Here is a 14,233-nt window from a genome sequence, read left to right as displayed (position 1 = left end):
AAACGAGGAAAGTTAATAAATCCTAATTATGTAATTAAATACAGACGTTATGTGATTTCCCCCCGCATATTCCGAATCTCCTGTCCTTTGTTCATAGGTAAACAATAACAAACATTTCTCAAAATCTTTCATCATAAGTGAGCAAAAAGCAAAAATGCAGAGGATCTAAGACCTTCTGGATGCCAAAATTGAGGTGGCAGTGATTATTGACATTTTGAAGTGCTCCCTATGTGAAAAAAGATGCAAAATACCTCTAAAGAAAAGAAGGAAGTGGGGGACACAACTTAAAAAGGGGACCTGAAGAAGAAGATCAAGGAGGACCCCACAAAATCCATTAATCTCCTCTTTCACGAGTTTGACGTGGACGAGGGAGCAATCAGGAGAGCTGTGAAGAGGACTTGGGTTTGTTCTCTTACACAAGGATCCTATGCCACCTATTGACCACCTCTGAAGAAAAGGAGACTGTAGAGGTACAAGAAAGTTCGTGCGTGGATCAAGGCAAATGGATCCACAGTAACAATTTTCTCTGACGAAAAGATTTTCACCTTGGACCAGGTCTACAGCCATTGGAACGACCGTTGGCTTGGGGGATCGCCAGAGGAGGTCAAGAGGGGGCTCTGTACAGAATATCCGGCTCAAACAATGGTCCTGGGGGTCCGACAGCAAAAAGATGCCTCCTCTCTTTTTTAAGGCTAGGAGAAAATCGGCCAGAAGGCCTACTATAAGGTGCTGAGGTCCAACAGACTGCTATGGCTCAAAACCACCTACCCTGAGGACAACTATGTGGGAACCCAAGATGGTGCACCCTCAAACGAGTCGACCAAATGCCAGAAGATCTGTGCCAACAACATGACTGATGTTTAGCTCAAGGACATGTGGTCATCATCTTCGCCAGATTTGAACCCGTTGGACTTTGCTGTGTGGACTCCCTGAAGGCCGCCATTGTGAAGAAATGGAACAACTTGTCCAAGAAGTTTATCATCAACTCCCTCAAGGCTTTCCACCCGCCGTGTGGAAGCTGTGATTGCTGTTGAGGGGGCGACCTTGAGTGAACATGTTCACAAAAGTCATGTCTCAAAGTTTTGTTAAAAAAAATTTCATAATTATTTATCACAAAACAAAATTATTCACATATTTCTCAAATCAGTGATTCAGTACACGTTTCGCTTCCCAACCCTGTATAGCTATAGCTTCCGAAGGATTACATATCCAAATTTAAAAAAATCTAAATCTATTCACTGAAAGTTCATTTTTTTGGAAAAAAAATTAAATCTTTTGGGGAAAAAAAGTTAGGAATTAAATTGTAAATAGTAAATTTTCTTGAAAAAAAGTTCAAAAATCAATTAATTTTGAAACAAAATTAAATTTTTTGGATTTTCTTTTTTAAAATAAAAATTTTATGATTTACTTTTTTGGAAAATCTAGAACTTTTCCCAAAAAGATTTAAAAAATCCATAGTTATTCGTAAAAGTTTAAATTTTTTATGAAAAAATTTCAAATAGTAAATATTTTCACAGAAAATTCTATTTTTTGTAACAAAATTTCAAAAATCAATAGATTTTCACAGAAAATTGATCTATTTGGAAAAAAAGTTCAAACATCTATTCACAAAAAAAAAAAATCAAAAATTCATAGCTATTTATAAAAATTTAAATTTCTTGCAAAAATATTTCAAATATTAAATTTTTTGCTATCTTGCATAATTTACCCGAATGAGAAAAAATATTACATGTAAACAGTCATCATTCATTTTTGGGGTGGGGAAGGGGCTACAACCCCTCCATCCCAAACCTATAGACGCACCTGACAGATGTTAGTATATTTATAGAATAAAATCGCGTAGTTCCTAATATATATATATAATCAAATATTCAGGTGTGATATTTTCTGTACCTCATACCTACATAAAAATGAAAATATTTCATATTGTTATCATTATTTTACTATTTTAAAAGATGAAATAGAAACTATATTTAAATAGGAATTGAATAAATAAAGTTGTTCTTCATCAGGATATTAATGGAAAAAATAATAATTTATTTTATATTCCCTCACCCAGCAGATAGAGCTTCACCGATTAGGTATAAGTAGACATTAAATTACTATAACTAATCGATTATACCCTAGAACTTGAAGTCTATATACATGCTCCCACTTTCCATGTTTATTTCCGATATTATCAATGCAAGGCTTATCTTAAAAAATCAACCAAAAATTTGAAAAAACAGTTTCAAACAGTGTGGCATTTGCCCTTTATTAATCTCTAATGCTTTGATCTTCTTAACTTGAGTTTTCTGCTAAAGGGAAACAAAAAGATCAAAATGTTATGTCTTAATAAATAGATATTGCTAGAGTTATCACTACAGTCCATTGAAATATGAAAACTTACTAATTCAATAATTAATGAAGTTTAAGTGATTGAAATTAATTCATATTTCGATATATTGAAACATAAACAATTAGTTACATAACAAAGCAAATTTGAGCTCTCTAGCTTACGTCAAAGACGAAAAAATGACACTTGAACGTGATCGACAAATTTTCATTCACCCACTCCCAGCAGTTGCCCGTCTTCAAGAACACCGTCTACGCCGTCAGGCTCATTCCCTCAAGGCATTGAGGGATCACGCAAGAGATATCGTGGCTTCACATCCGATTGTCCATAAAGCTATCAAAAAAGGGGTTGGTAAGAGCATTGTTTCGGGGGGGGGGGGCTACTTTTAATAACAGTATTGAAAAAAACCCCATCTGCTACATTGTAAGCTTTTTGTGAATGAGTCTTTTGAGTTCTTTTGAATTATTTTTTGACACCCTTGAAACCTTTTTATTGACACTTTTGGCCCTACACCCCAGTTACTAACCCCTCGACTACACCTTTTGGGTTCATGACCAGGCGAAGGCCTGCAGTGTCCGTAATACAAACACCTAGGCTTTCAAATCCACTGTCAGCCAGTTGTGGAACGCCTTGGCGCAAAACTACATCCGTAGTGGACGAAATCCCTTTTACCACCGCCTAGAAGCCATAATTCTCGCTAAGGGTGTTTAAATTAATGATTAAGAGAGATCATACACACATCTATTTATTGTATTATGTTTGTTGAAATTATATTGCTCATTAATAAATTTTATCTTGTTGAAGTTTAAATTTCAAAGTGTTCAGATTTTAATGGACCACTCGGTAAAGTTATAAAAAAATTACTAATGTGAGTAATTTTTAGTAGATAGTTGGCAATGGGAGCAATGTGTATTCTTTTCCAAACTTCTAGGGTTACAATTTTAAATGTTGGTTTTTTTTCCATTACATACCAGTAGTGCTTAGACTTTATAACTATATTTATTGAGTTTATATGCGTTAGAACCAATTTGTGGATCTAGATATTTCATAAAATCTGTAAAATCGTTGAAAAATTAGTGAAATTACGCCTTCACTTAGAAATTTGAAAAAATTCCTGAAATTTTCATGAAATTATTCAAATGATGTTGAAGTCTTTTCATGAAATTCCTGATGATGATTATATCGATGTAAAAAACAACAAACAATACAAATAACTCTTGACTGAAGAACCATCATCTTTTTTTTTTATACAAATTATCATTAAAAAAATCAAAAATATATAGTTATTAACCAGCTAGAAAACAATCATTCCAATAACACCTTACGTCACTTTTTTTTTTGCTAATAACTCTTCACGTCATTGTTAAAGTAAACAAATGAAGCATATATTATGACGTAACTCGTAAATAATGACTCGTGAACAGCTCTGTGGGTTCAATGTACACTATCATGTTTTAGACATGGTCAATTATAAATAACATGATAGTCTAATACTCTGCATTATATTTAAACAACGTGCCACCTCTACATGGGAATGATATCATTAGTATTTGCATATTTATAACTTACTTGCCTAGTTGTACAAATTGAAACAACGCAATATTTAGAGTTTCTAATTAACTTAATTATGGGTTGCACACGTACTATATATAAATAAATGTATACATACATTTAAAATCTTCTTAGAAAATAATATCTGCAAGTATATTTACATATGTGTCCCGTCAATACGAAAGCAAGCCAGAATGGTTTTTCTCCAAATGAAGTCTGGATAACATTATTTGTAATTTTTGACAAATAATGATTAGTATACTACTCCTATTAATTATTTATATTCTTAGACGAATTATCGTTAAACACTTTGAACAAACAGATTAATAGTAACGCTTAAAGCAGAAACAAACAATGATTATGTACTACTAGAAGATTGTAAACGAATATATTTTATTTGAAAAACAATATCAGGGATAAATGATGTCTCATAAATAGAGTTGGATCGGTCCTGGGACTGATTTCCTAATCAGTCTTTTTTTATTGGTCTGATCTTTTTTACCATTCAGGTCCTAAGGGCAGATAAATTGGTATTTCATTCCTACAGTCCTGGCTAGATTTATAGAATTTCATTACTCATAGCTTGGATTGAATAATTTAAAAACGAACAAAATAACAAATTATAGCTAGAATTTATATAATAAATTCTAGCCACTCATCTCCTACTTTAAACCTCAGGTATATTGTCTCTTGAAAAAGGTTATGTTGAACAACCTAAAATACATAGTTAGTAACTATGTATTTTCAGATGTTGTAGTTACCAAAAAAAAAAACCGATGTGGACCAACAACTAGGACTAACAAACTTTAATAGGACTAGACTGATAAGACTGTCGTCATTTGAGTTTATTTAGACTGATCAATTACTATCTCATCCAGATAATAATAGAACCCCTCCACTATTCCTTTATTATTATTATTTTTTTCTTCACTATTGTCCTTTTTCCTTTTTCTTCTGGCTATAAAATTGGTACAAATGTTAGAAATTTGTCATGTGAAAATTTGTTATCCGAGTTTTTTTGCCAATAAGGACAAGGGCTATTGAGATAGGCCGTTATTTTAGCTGTCGTAGCATCGCCCAGGAGCTGAAAATCGATCATAAAACTGTATTGAACCACTTTCAAAAGGCTGGATACAAAAAGATGCTCTATAGGAGAGAAATCGTGTTCTATTGAGGGAACGCTAGGCCACATACATCTTTTTGGCGTGCCAGAAGCTCGGGAGCTTAGATGGGAAGTTATGATGCATTCACCCTACAGTTCAACAGCTTAAACGACAGAGTTTGTAACATTTTCCCTTGTCGTGATTTTTGATCAGGATTGTTTGATACATTTCAAATAAAAGTATTATATCATACTTGAACGAAATATGTCTATGAAATATTAGGCTGTATGTGTGAATATACGATCTACTAGTAAATAATTAATTGGGCCTTTCTCCTTTTCTTGATATTTGTTAATGATTATTTTTGTGTTATTGCCACATAATATTTCAATTTATGGTTACATTTATTCATTCTACTTATATAATAATATATCACGTTGCCATAATACTTAAAACTCGATTTTTTTATTAGTATTAAAATCATCTGTTTTTTGAAGCTATCTAATCCTTTCTAATGACTCTGCAGATACTTATTTCAAATTATGTCATATTTTTATGTATAATGTTGATAGTAAAAAATAAATTCATGAAAAATATAAAGAAAATTATAATTATTTTAATATGTTCAAATCCCATATTTGAATTTTTTTTTTACTTCCTATATTCATTATTTTACAACACGACATGACGGATATATGCAGAAATTAAGCCATTTTGTTGTATTATTTTTGAAAGTAATAACTCAACAGAAGGACATACCAAATCTCAGTGCTTTCTCTAGCCTCATTCTAGCAATATTTGAAGATTAATTCAGACTTGAGCAAACTAATACAAAATCAATAGCCGCAAGATAGTGAGGATGTTTTAAGCTGTAGGAATAAACAAATAAGTAAATAAGCTATTAATAAACGCTCGACTATAATACTATCTTCTGATTAGGAAAAAAACAACTAAGTAAATAATGCTTATGCACCATTTTACAAAAAAATCAAAGTTAATGGTAAATTGCTCTATATACAGGTGTGATCTTATATAGTGGTACACATTTTATTATTTTCAATTTTTCAAGAGTAAAATTTAAACGAGAGATTTTGGGAGAATATTTATCTAACAACTCTGGCCCAATCTAGTACTTTCTTATACAAAAGTTTGATGAAAGCTTCTGCTTTGAGCCACTCCTTCCTCTCCACAGAAATGGGAGGGCCAACTCTATACCGCCCAAGACCATGGCTCCGGCACAACTTTATATTCTGAAGGTATGATTCACTGAAGCTGACCCGAGCTCCTTGGATATGACCATGGGGGACATAGAAGAGAAAAGCTTCAAAATTCCACTCCTTTGTTGATCAATTTTACTCGTTCTCGTTCGTTTTGTTTTTAATTGAGTCAAAACTTTACATAAGGAATATTGAGCCAGAAGACCTACCTTTCATTAAGTTTGAAGCCAATCGACGAATAAGTTTTCGTGTTATTAAAATTGATATTAAACGTTCCACTAGATAAGATCAGCCCTGTACATGGTAATTACACCAATAATATCCGTTGTGTTGTTGGTACTAAAATTGGTATCGATACTTTGATACTTTTTAGACTGAAAAAAATTAAGCAAAAATTTGATTCTTGGCAATTTACATGCGTCCACTTGAGTTTAGAATGAAAGGGATACATGAAATTGGATTTGTTTGAAGAAAAAACACTCCTATAATTTTGGCTCTTGTTTTTTTAAATATAGGAGTTACACCATTCGGGCAATATTTATGACGTAAATGCTTTGACAGGCACGACTCCAATATCACTTGAATTGAACAGTCAGAATCAATGTTATTTTTGATGGAGTCAGAGTCAGGAGACAGAAAATTTGCACCGATTCTGACTTGGAAAATTATTATAATTTATATAAATATGACTTATTTATCATCTAAGGCCTACTTGAGTGTTTGTTAATATTTATTTTTAAATGGTTATAAAGTATAGGTATTAAGTACTATTTATTTATAAAAGTTGAAACTAATTTATAAGTTTACATTATAAATTTCAAATGTGTTTTATGGTCTATATATTTATAACTTTCAAACATTCTAAGGTCTAACTTATTATGTCACGTAGAGTGTAGCCATTATGTATTAGTCTTGTGAATAGTCAATATCATCAGGTACAAGTATAACGTTGTAATGAGAAGTCGTGTGAATGGTCTTTTCTCGGTTACGAGAGTATAAAAACTTACGAATGAGCTAGCAATAGATATAAGTTATATAACTTTTGATCTATTTCATTTGGTATTCATCAAGTTAGATATTTTATATACCAATTAGGTACTTTGTTTGTTTATACCTGGAACAATTGTTTACTAAATATAGCTAATAACTACCTAAAGCAACAAATTAAACCTATATTTATAGTTTCTACACTCAAACGACTCAATAGTACTTATAGAGGCTACAAAATATACTATCGTAAAATTAGGGGTAGAGTCGAAGTCGGACATTTATGTACCGGCTCTACAGTCCTTGTTTTAAATGAGCCAGTATCTATCCCGGTATAATTAAAGTACAGGGGTTTATATTAATTGTTTCCCTCACCTGTTAATTGCACGACTGAATGTTACCTGACTTTTATTTATAATTTCAAAAAGTTTGCTCCCGCATATAAAATTAAAACTATATATAAAATAAGAATTTCAATGCATGACTAGAGTCCTGTACGACAGTAAAATATACTTTTCATAATTAATAAATAAAATAATTAGGTCAATTCCTTTATCAATAAAAAGAATGAAATATTTTCAAAAAAATACTCAGAATAAAAGTACTATTTGATTGATGGACGACGTGGATCCTTATATTGAATATATAATATTGTCCATGAATGAAAATATTTATTTTCTTATTACATTCTTACATAAACACTCACAACTATTGAGCTAATACTTGGATAAAAAGAGGAATATAGTCTAATAAATATCTATACTTTACATGATCAATCTGTCTGCAAAAATTGTTATCAAATTTTAACCCGTCCTTGTCATAATATGAATATATGACAAGATAATTTTTTTTTTTTTTCTTAACATAACAAATTAGCTATGAATGGATATTCTAAAGTTGTAGTTTTTAATATTATATACACGAGCACACTCTTTGAAATTGTAAATACATATAGGGCAATTTTTTTAGGCCCATAAACGGCTTGATAGAGAGAGAACATTTTTTTTTTGTAAATGTAAATGGCCTTATGAACTCATCATGTTATATCATTGTAGGAATTTCTCAATTCTTGGACCCCATTTGTAGTGGGTACGCTTGAGCCTTCGCTTACAGGTTTCTCGCATTATAGACAATAATGAAAATCGTTGTATCATGGGCATGTTAAAAAAAGATACTAAAAATGCAAATGGTTAGCCTAATAATTTTAAGAATCCGTCGGAGGAGATCAGCTACAATCATAAGTGAGAAGGGAGGAAAAGGGAAAAGGAAATAAAAAAGGAGTTTGGGAAGAATTACTCCAATGTCGATCCCCAATTTTACTCAATTCATCTCTGAATAAATAATTGTCTTTTGAAGCACAGATCAATATTTTGAATATAATTGAAAAAAATAAGATTGCTACCCCAGAATTGATTAATAATGGCAACTGCTCAGAAAAACAAAATTCCTTCCACAGATTACTAATTCAAAAAAACAAAAAAAAAACAACTGCGAAACGAAAGAATTCACATGATTTACATAACTATCTATATAGCTCAGCCAGGCAGCCCACAGGAACTAAATTAATCCCTGACTCATCAGTAAATAATTCAGATTGTTATTTTCTTCTCAAGCTATTTTTATTAATTTTTCATTCTTGAGGAGAAAACATGTAAGTATTGAGTAATTATGAGTTAGTTTTCCCATAAAAAACGGTGTGTAACACTGAGGATTTCTTGATAAGTATCTTATATATTTTTTAAGCAAAGTGTGTCTGTTCGACAACGCTTAATATCTCTGGGCAATGCGGGTTATTACTGCTAATAAATAAATAGGTTTACAAACAGCATATAGTAAATCTGCGTCCTGATTTTATGTACATACAGAAAAATACTACATTAACATTTTTTTTTAAATAAATGCATTTTATGAAAATAAAAGAACAAGTTGGGAATATGGAAGATGTATTTTAAAAAGGCATTAAACTAAATAAAATACTTTTGTGTGTGTCGACAGTTTGAGCCATGAGACTTGATTTTTCTGAAATGCATGAAGAGTTGGTGTAACAATAATTGTTTTTATATTGTTTGTATGACATTATACAGCAAAAACAATAGCAACATCAATCAAGAAACTTTTTTTGTTGTTTTCACCAAATGTCACAGCATGACGTTTATGTCATACAAACGATGAATTCACAACTAAATAATGAAAACCCTTTTATTGGGCAAATGACAAATTATTATATTTTGTCGGGGAAAGATGGATTGATATATATCTAGACAAATTCCCAAGTCATTATTTAATATATATATGTTGTAACTTGTACTAACAGATTGTACAAGTTGCTATTTATTTGTCTTATTTAATTCTATCACCAAACATCAATCGATAATTATTACTCAAATCATACTGTTAATAGTTTTAGCAAAAAAAAAAAAAAAACTGTTCAGGTGGTCAATAACATCAAAACTCCCTTGTTAGAAAGTGCTTAATATTTACAAACCTATATATGAATTTCCCTTGCAATTTGCATTTACAAATTACACAAAATAAACATCTAGAATGTAATATTTTTAAATCAACTTTTTTATCATTCATTATTTTTCAAATTGCTCTAAAAAAACCAGGATTTATCAATTATTTATTGAAGCTACACTTTCATTTTGATATATTATCTCTGCGTTACTACCATTAAAATTCTAACAGTAATTTGGGATATTTAGCCTTTCTAACATTTAAATAGATATTTTAGCAATATATATTCTTTACTCGCAAATTTATTATATATCTAGAAGTGACAAATGTGGATGATAAAATCATCTAATGTGCCACATAGTAAGTACTCTTGAATCACAAGAAGTGCATATATTGTAAATAAAGACAAAGTAAGACTTTCAATAAAAGGACTAGCTTGAGGGAATTGTTATTTTTAAAAGGCTGCTTTCAGAAAAGCAATTTGCGGTACGTCAGAACAAAAACAAGCCAGAATGATTTTTCTCAAAATTGCCAAAAGTATGATTTACATTTTTATTTATTGACGAATTTTTGTAAATTTATATCAATAGGTTATTCCTATTAACTCTTTATCCAAAATTGATCGTCAAAAAAATTATAAATAATAATAATTATTATAAACTGATAGATTATGTTTGAAAGGCCATATCAGGGGCAATATAAGTCTCCAAAATCAAATTAAAGTTCTAAACTACAGCAAAAGTGCTTGAATATCTTACGTCATCTCAGAGTATTGAAAAGAATGCCTTTAATTTATTCAAATACTTCTGAAATATTATCCAGTATCAATATGTGAAGTAAAAAAAATATTTTGTGATTTTCTCCTTTTGTTGAGTATCGTTCAAGATTGTTTTTATATTGACGCATAATATTTTTAAATAATATATAAATTAAAAAAATGAATTTGTAAATTGGCTAAAATTAAAAATATATTAGTAATTGGATCTTCAAGCCATCAACAAGTCCCCATGTTTTTTTGTTTTTCTTCATCCGTCGTCGATTTTCTCGTTTTTTTTACTCATTTTTTACCTCTATAAAGCCCATTAGAGTAATGTGAAGTCCAAAGTATCTGATTTTTGAAAATTTCTATGGAGAAAAATGTTGTGTTTTTTTTTCTAATTCTAACAGATATTTTTGATTTTTAGTTCTAGGTTTCAAATTGATTTTTTTTATTTGCTCTAAAATACCATTCAGACTGTTCTTGCAAATGTTTCTAAAATGAAGGATTTACGTGCATTAAATACTTCTAACGCGTGGTTTTAAAACTTTTTCAATGATGCAATACGTTTGCAAAACTAAAAGGTCAAAAGTACGAAGTTTACATTTGGTATGTTTAATAATGCGTAGATTAATCCATAAAGTTTTTGAGATTAAAAAGAGTGCTGAAATCGAGGTCTCTAAAACTCATGGATGTAATATGATACGAATTGAGTTATATAGAGTTAAATGTAGAAACTTCACAGCTCCCTACAGCCCTTATATCAACCCCCTCGACAACACCTTCTACCTGCACTGTCTGCCATCCAAACACCGAGGCCATCAAAGCCACTCCCAGTCGGGTCTGGGACGCCATGACAGAGGACTACATCTGCAGGAGTTGCCAGGCTTTCTGCTGCCCCCTGGAAGCCATCATTGCCACTAAGGGTGGCTACATCAATGATTTAAAAAGCTTAGATTTAATTTTGTTGAAATTATATTGTTAATTAATAAATTATATTTTGTTGTTCGAAGTTTTCAGATTTTAACGGACCACTCCGTATAACCCTTCAAAGAAACTTTTTGTTGGGCCAGAATGAGGTATTTGCCGAGTCACTTGTGGCCATAAACATGATAAATGTTTCATCTCATTTTTGTTGTTACAACTTTTGCAAAACTCTAACTTGTACACGATACATATGGCATTAATAAGTCTATATTGCTTACATATATGAACAATGTACAACTATGTTTTCAATCCCTTACTCGAACGTCTGTCTTAAAATCCTTTAAGGGTCATAAAACTTATTTTCTTCTTATATATATATATATAAAGATATTTCGTTGATTAAGCAATGTATATAAACGATAATAAAAGAGCATGTCTCTAGAATAGAAATTTTGCTTTCCTCATGATTCAAATAAGACAACGTCATTCAATAAAGACAATGATGTTTTTTTAAGAGTCAAAACTCAAAGTTGTTACAAAATATTTATCCATATAAAAAAGCACAATCTCAATACCGGATCAGGAAAAAGTTCTAGTGAATTGGGGGTTCAGAGTATAGATGAATTTGTTATGGAAGTAGCTCATCTTTCATTTATTTTATTTTGACAGAGTCTACAGAAAAGTTCTTCTCATTGAAGAAGAAAATTATTTGTTCCCCATTTTGTTTCATGTTAGAGAGCTTTAGGTGGAGTTCTTCATGACGAGGCTCCTCAACCATTTTTAATGACTGGCATCCTGCCTCTTTCTTTGCCTTGGATACTGCAGATGTTTTACGGACTTCTTCTTTGTCAGCTCCGACATATTCACGAATGAATTGGTCTGAAACCTTCTCTTGACTACATAGGTTAGATTTTTGCCGATTATTGTAATCAATACTTGTCCTTGAGGTTGTTCCTATTCATCAATTGTTTCCTGTCGCAACAAACCGAGGCCTTGTTCACAATGATGATCTTGATTATGTTGCTGGGACTGTGTTTAGCATGGAATATCTCAGGAACAGAAAAATGGGACATTTGATTGGTTACTCAGAACTGGGAAACAATTAGTTACAATATCTCGAAAATACAATTAAAATTGGTATTTGGACTTTTTTTTTTAATTCAGTGTATGGACAATAAGGGACGTCAACCATCTGATATGAATTTTTGAAACTAAATCAAGCAAAACTGTTATGAATTAAAACTATAACTTTTCCGATATACAGGGTAGGGCAGCAAAACGTGGACTAGAGATGGATTTAGAAATGTATATCAATAATTTTATATTTTCAATAATAGGCAAAAAATAATGTTAACAAAACATTTAGACAATGTTTTTGCAAAACCTTTTTTTTTCAATCAATATGGCCACCTTCATTATCAATCACAGCCCTTACACGTCGCCTGAAAGACAAACTCATCTAACAAGTTCTCCCATGCAACCACTATGGAGGACTTTAGTGAGTCCACATTTGGGTGGACTCACTCTTGGTTTCCCTCCCCAAATGATCCCCATATCCAATGGGTTCAAATCTGGTGATGAAGGGGGACATATCTCTTTCTACCACAATCGAGCCATGTTATATGTGCAGAACTTTTGTCAATTGGTGGACGTGTGAGAGGGGGCACTGGACTTTCATGGCTTCAGTCAAAAGATGGCTTGGGGTACATGTGAAAGAAACTAATCCCAAGTTGTACTTAATACTTAAAAATCCCTCTTGATGGTCCCAGGAGCCACAGAGAAGTCGTTGGCGAGGCGATTCGTCGACTTAGTGGGATCATCTCCAAACTGAGCAAGAACTTCGTATCCCTCTTTCAAGTATACTCTCCACTTCTTGACATCCTGGAGAGGTTTTCTCTATTTTTTATCTTCTTGACCAAATTATAAGCCAGGCTCCTAGAACACTTAACAATGTTCGTAATCTTCAAAACATCGACTCCAGCATCTAGGAGATCTGAGATGCGCTGCCTTTTTGCCTATAAATTGCTCATTATGATGAAATGAATAAATGATTAGTAAAGTTTGTTTATCTAGAAAGGACGGCAGAAACAAAATATTAAAAAAAATGACTAAAGCTTTTCATATTAATGAGAAAATAAATATTAACTAACAATCCACGTTTTACTACCCTACCCAGTATATTTATTGAACACATAACAAAAATAAGAAAATTGTCAGGCTTCAAAAAGCTATAAAAACCATTAGTCAAAAACGTAGCCAAGGTTTATAAAAGCATCTCCATTACATTGCTACAAAAATTAATGGATAATTTGCACATATAAATAAGTATGTATATGTTTTTAATCAAAAACAACTTTGCAAAAATAGAGAAAAAGACGAAATGGAAGCCTCATTGAACCAAATTACTAATTGCAAGTATATATTAAAAAATGAGAGCCTAGTCATTACAATACCATCATGAAACACACCCGTTTCTTTATTTATAAATGAGCAGTTCCCTGTTATAGTAGTAACAATAAAATTGCCCATTAAAATGGGTGGAGACGATGATGATGATTGGATATAATTTTTTGGAGAATTAGGCTTAATTGACTTATTTACAGTTAAGGATCTTGGTTAGAACTATTAAATTGTAAGACTTTCGGTATTTAAAAAAAACACCTCTGGAAATTTGAAAAATGTTTAGGAGGAAAGCATCTAAGCTGTCATAACATTAGGAATACTCACATCAGCCGTAGAAAATAAAAAGAATTGTTCAGATTGCGAAATACAAGAAACTCACCTTCAAAAATCTTTAGAATTTACATTATTAATCACGGTCAAAGTATTGGTATATGAAAAAGAGTGATTATTTTAGAAATTATATTGTTGCGCAAAAATACTCGCATCGTAAAATGTT

The 14,233-nt window shown here is 31.5% G+C and overlaps 1 protein-coding gene across 3 annotated transcripts in view; it reads left to right on the top strand.

Moving 5' to 3' along the window:
* The window catches only part of LOC121120604 (uncharacterized), a 120,431-nt gene that overhangs the window by 17,788 nt on the left and 88,410 nt on the right, over positions 1 to 14,233 (top strand). The window lies entirely within an intron of this gene.

Source organism: Lepeophtheirus salmonis, chromosome 6, assembly GCF_016086655.4.
Source record: "Lepeophtheirus salmonis chromosome 6, UVic_Lsal_1.4, whole genome shotgun sequence".
In the NCBI taxonomy this organism is placed as follows: Eukaryota; Metazoa; Arthropoda; class Copepoda; order Siphonostomatoida; family Caligidae; genus Lepeophtheirus; species Lepeophtheirus salmonis.
Note: the sequence above shows the minus strand (reverse complement) of the source record. Positions and strands in the feature narration are given on the sequence as shown.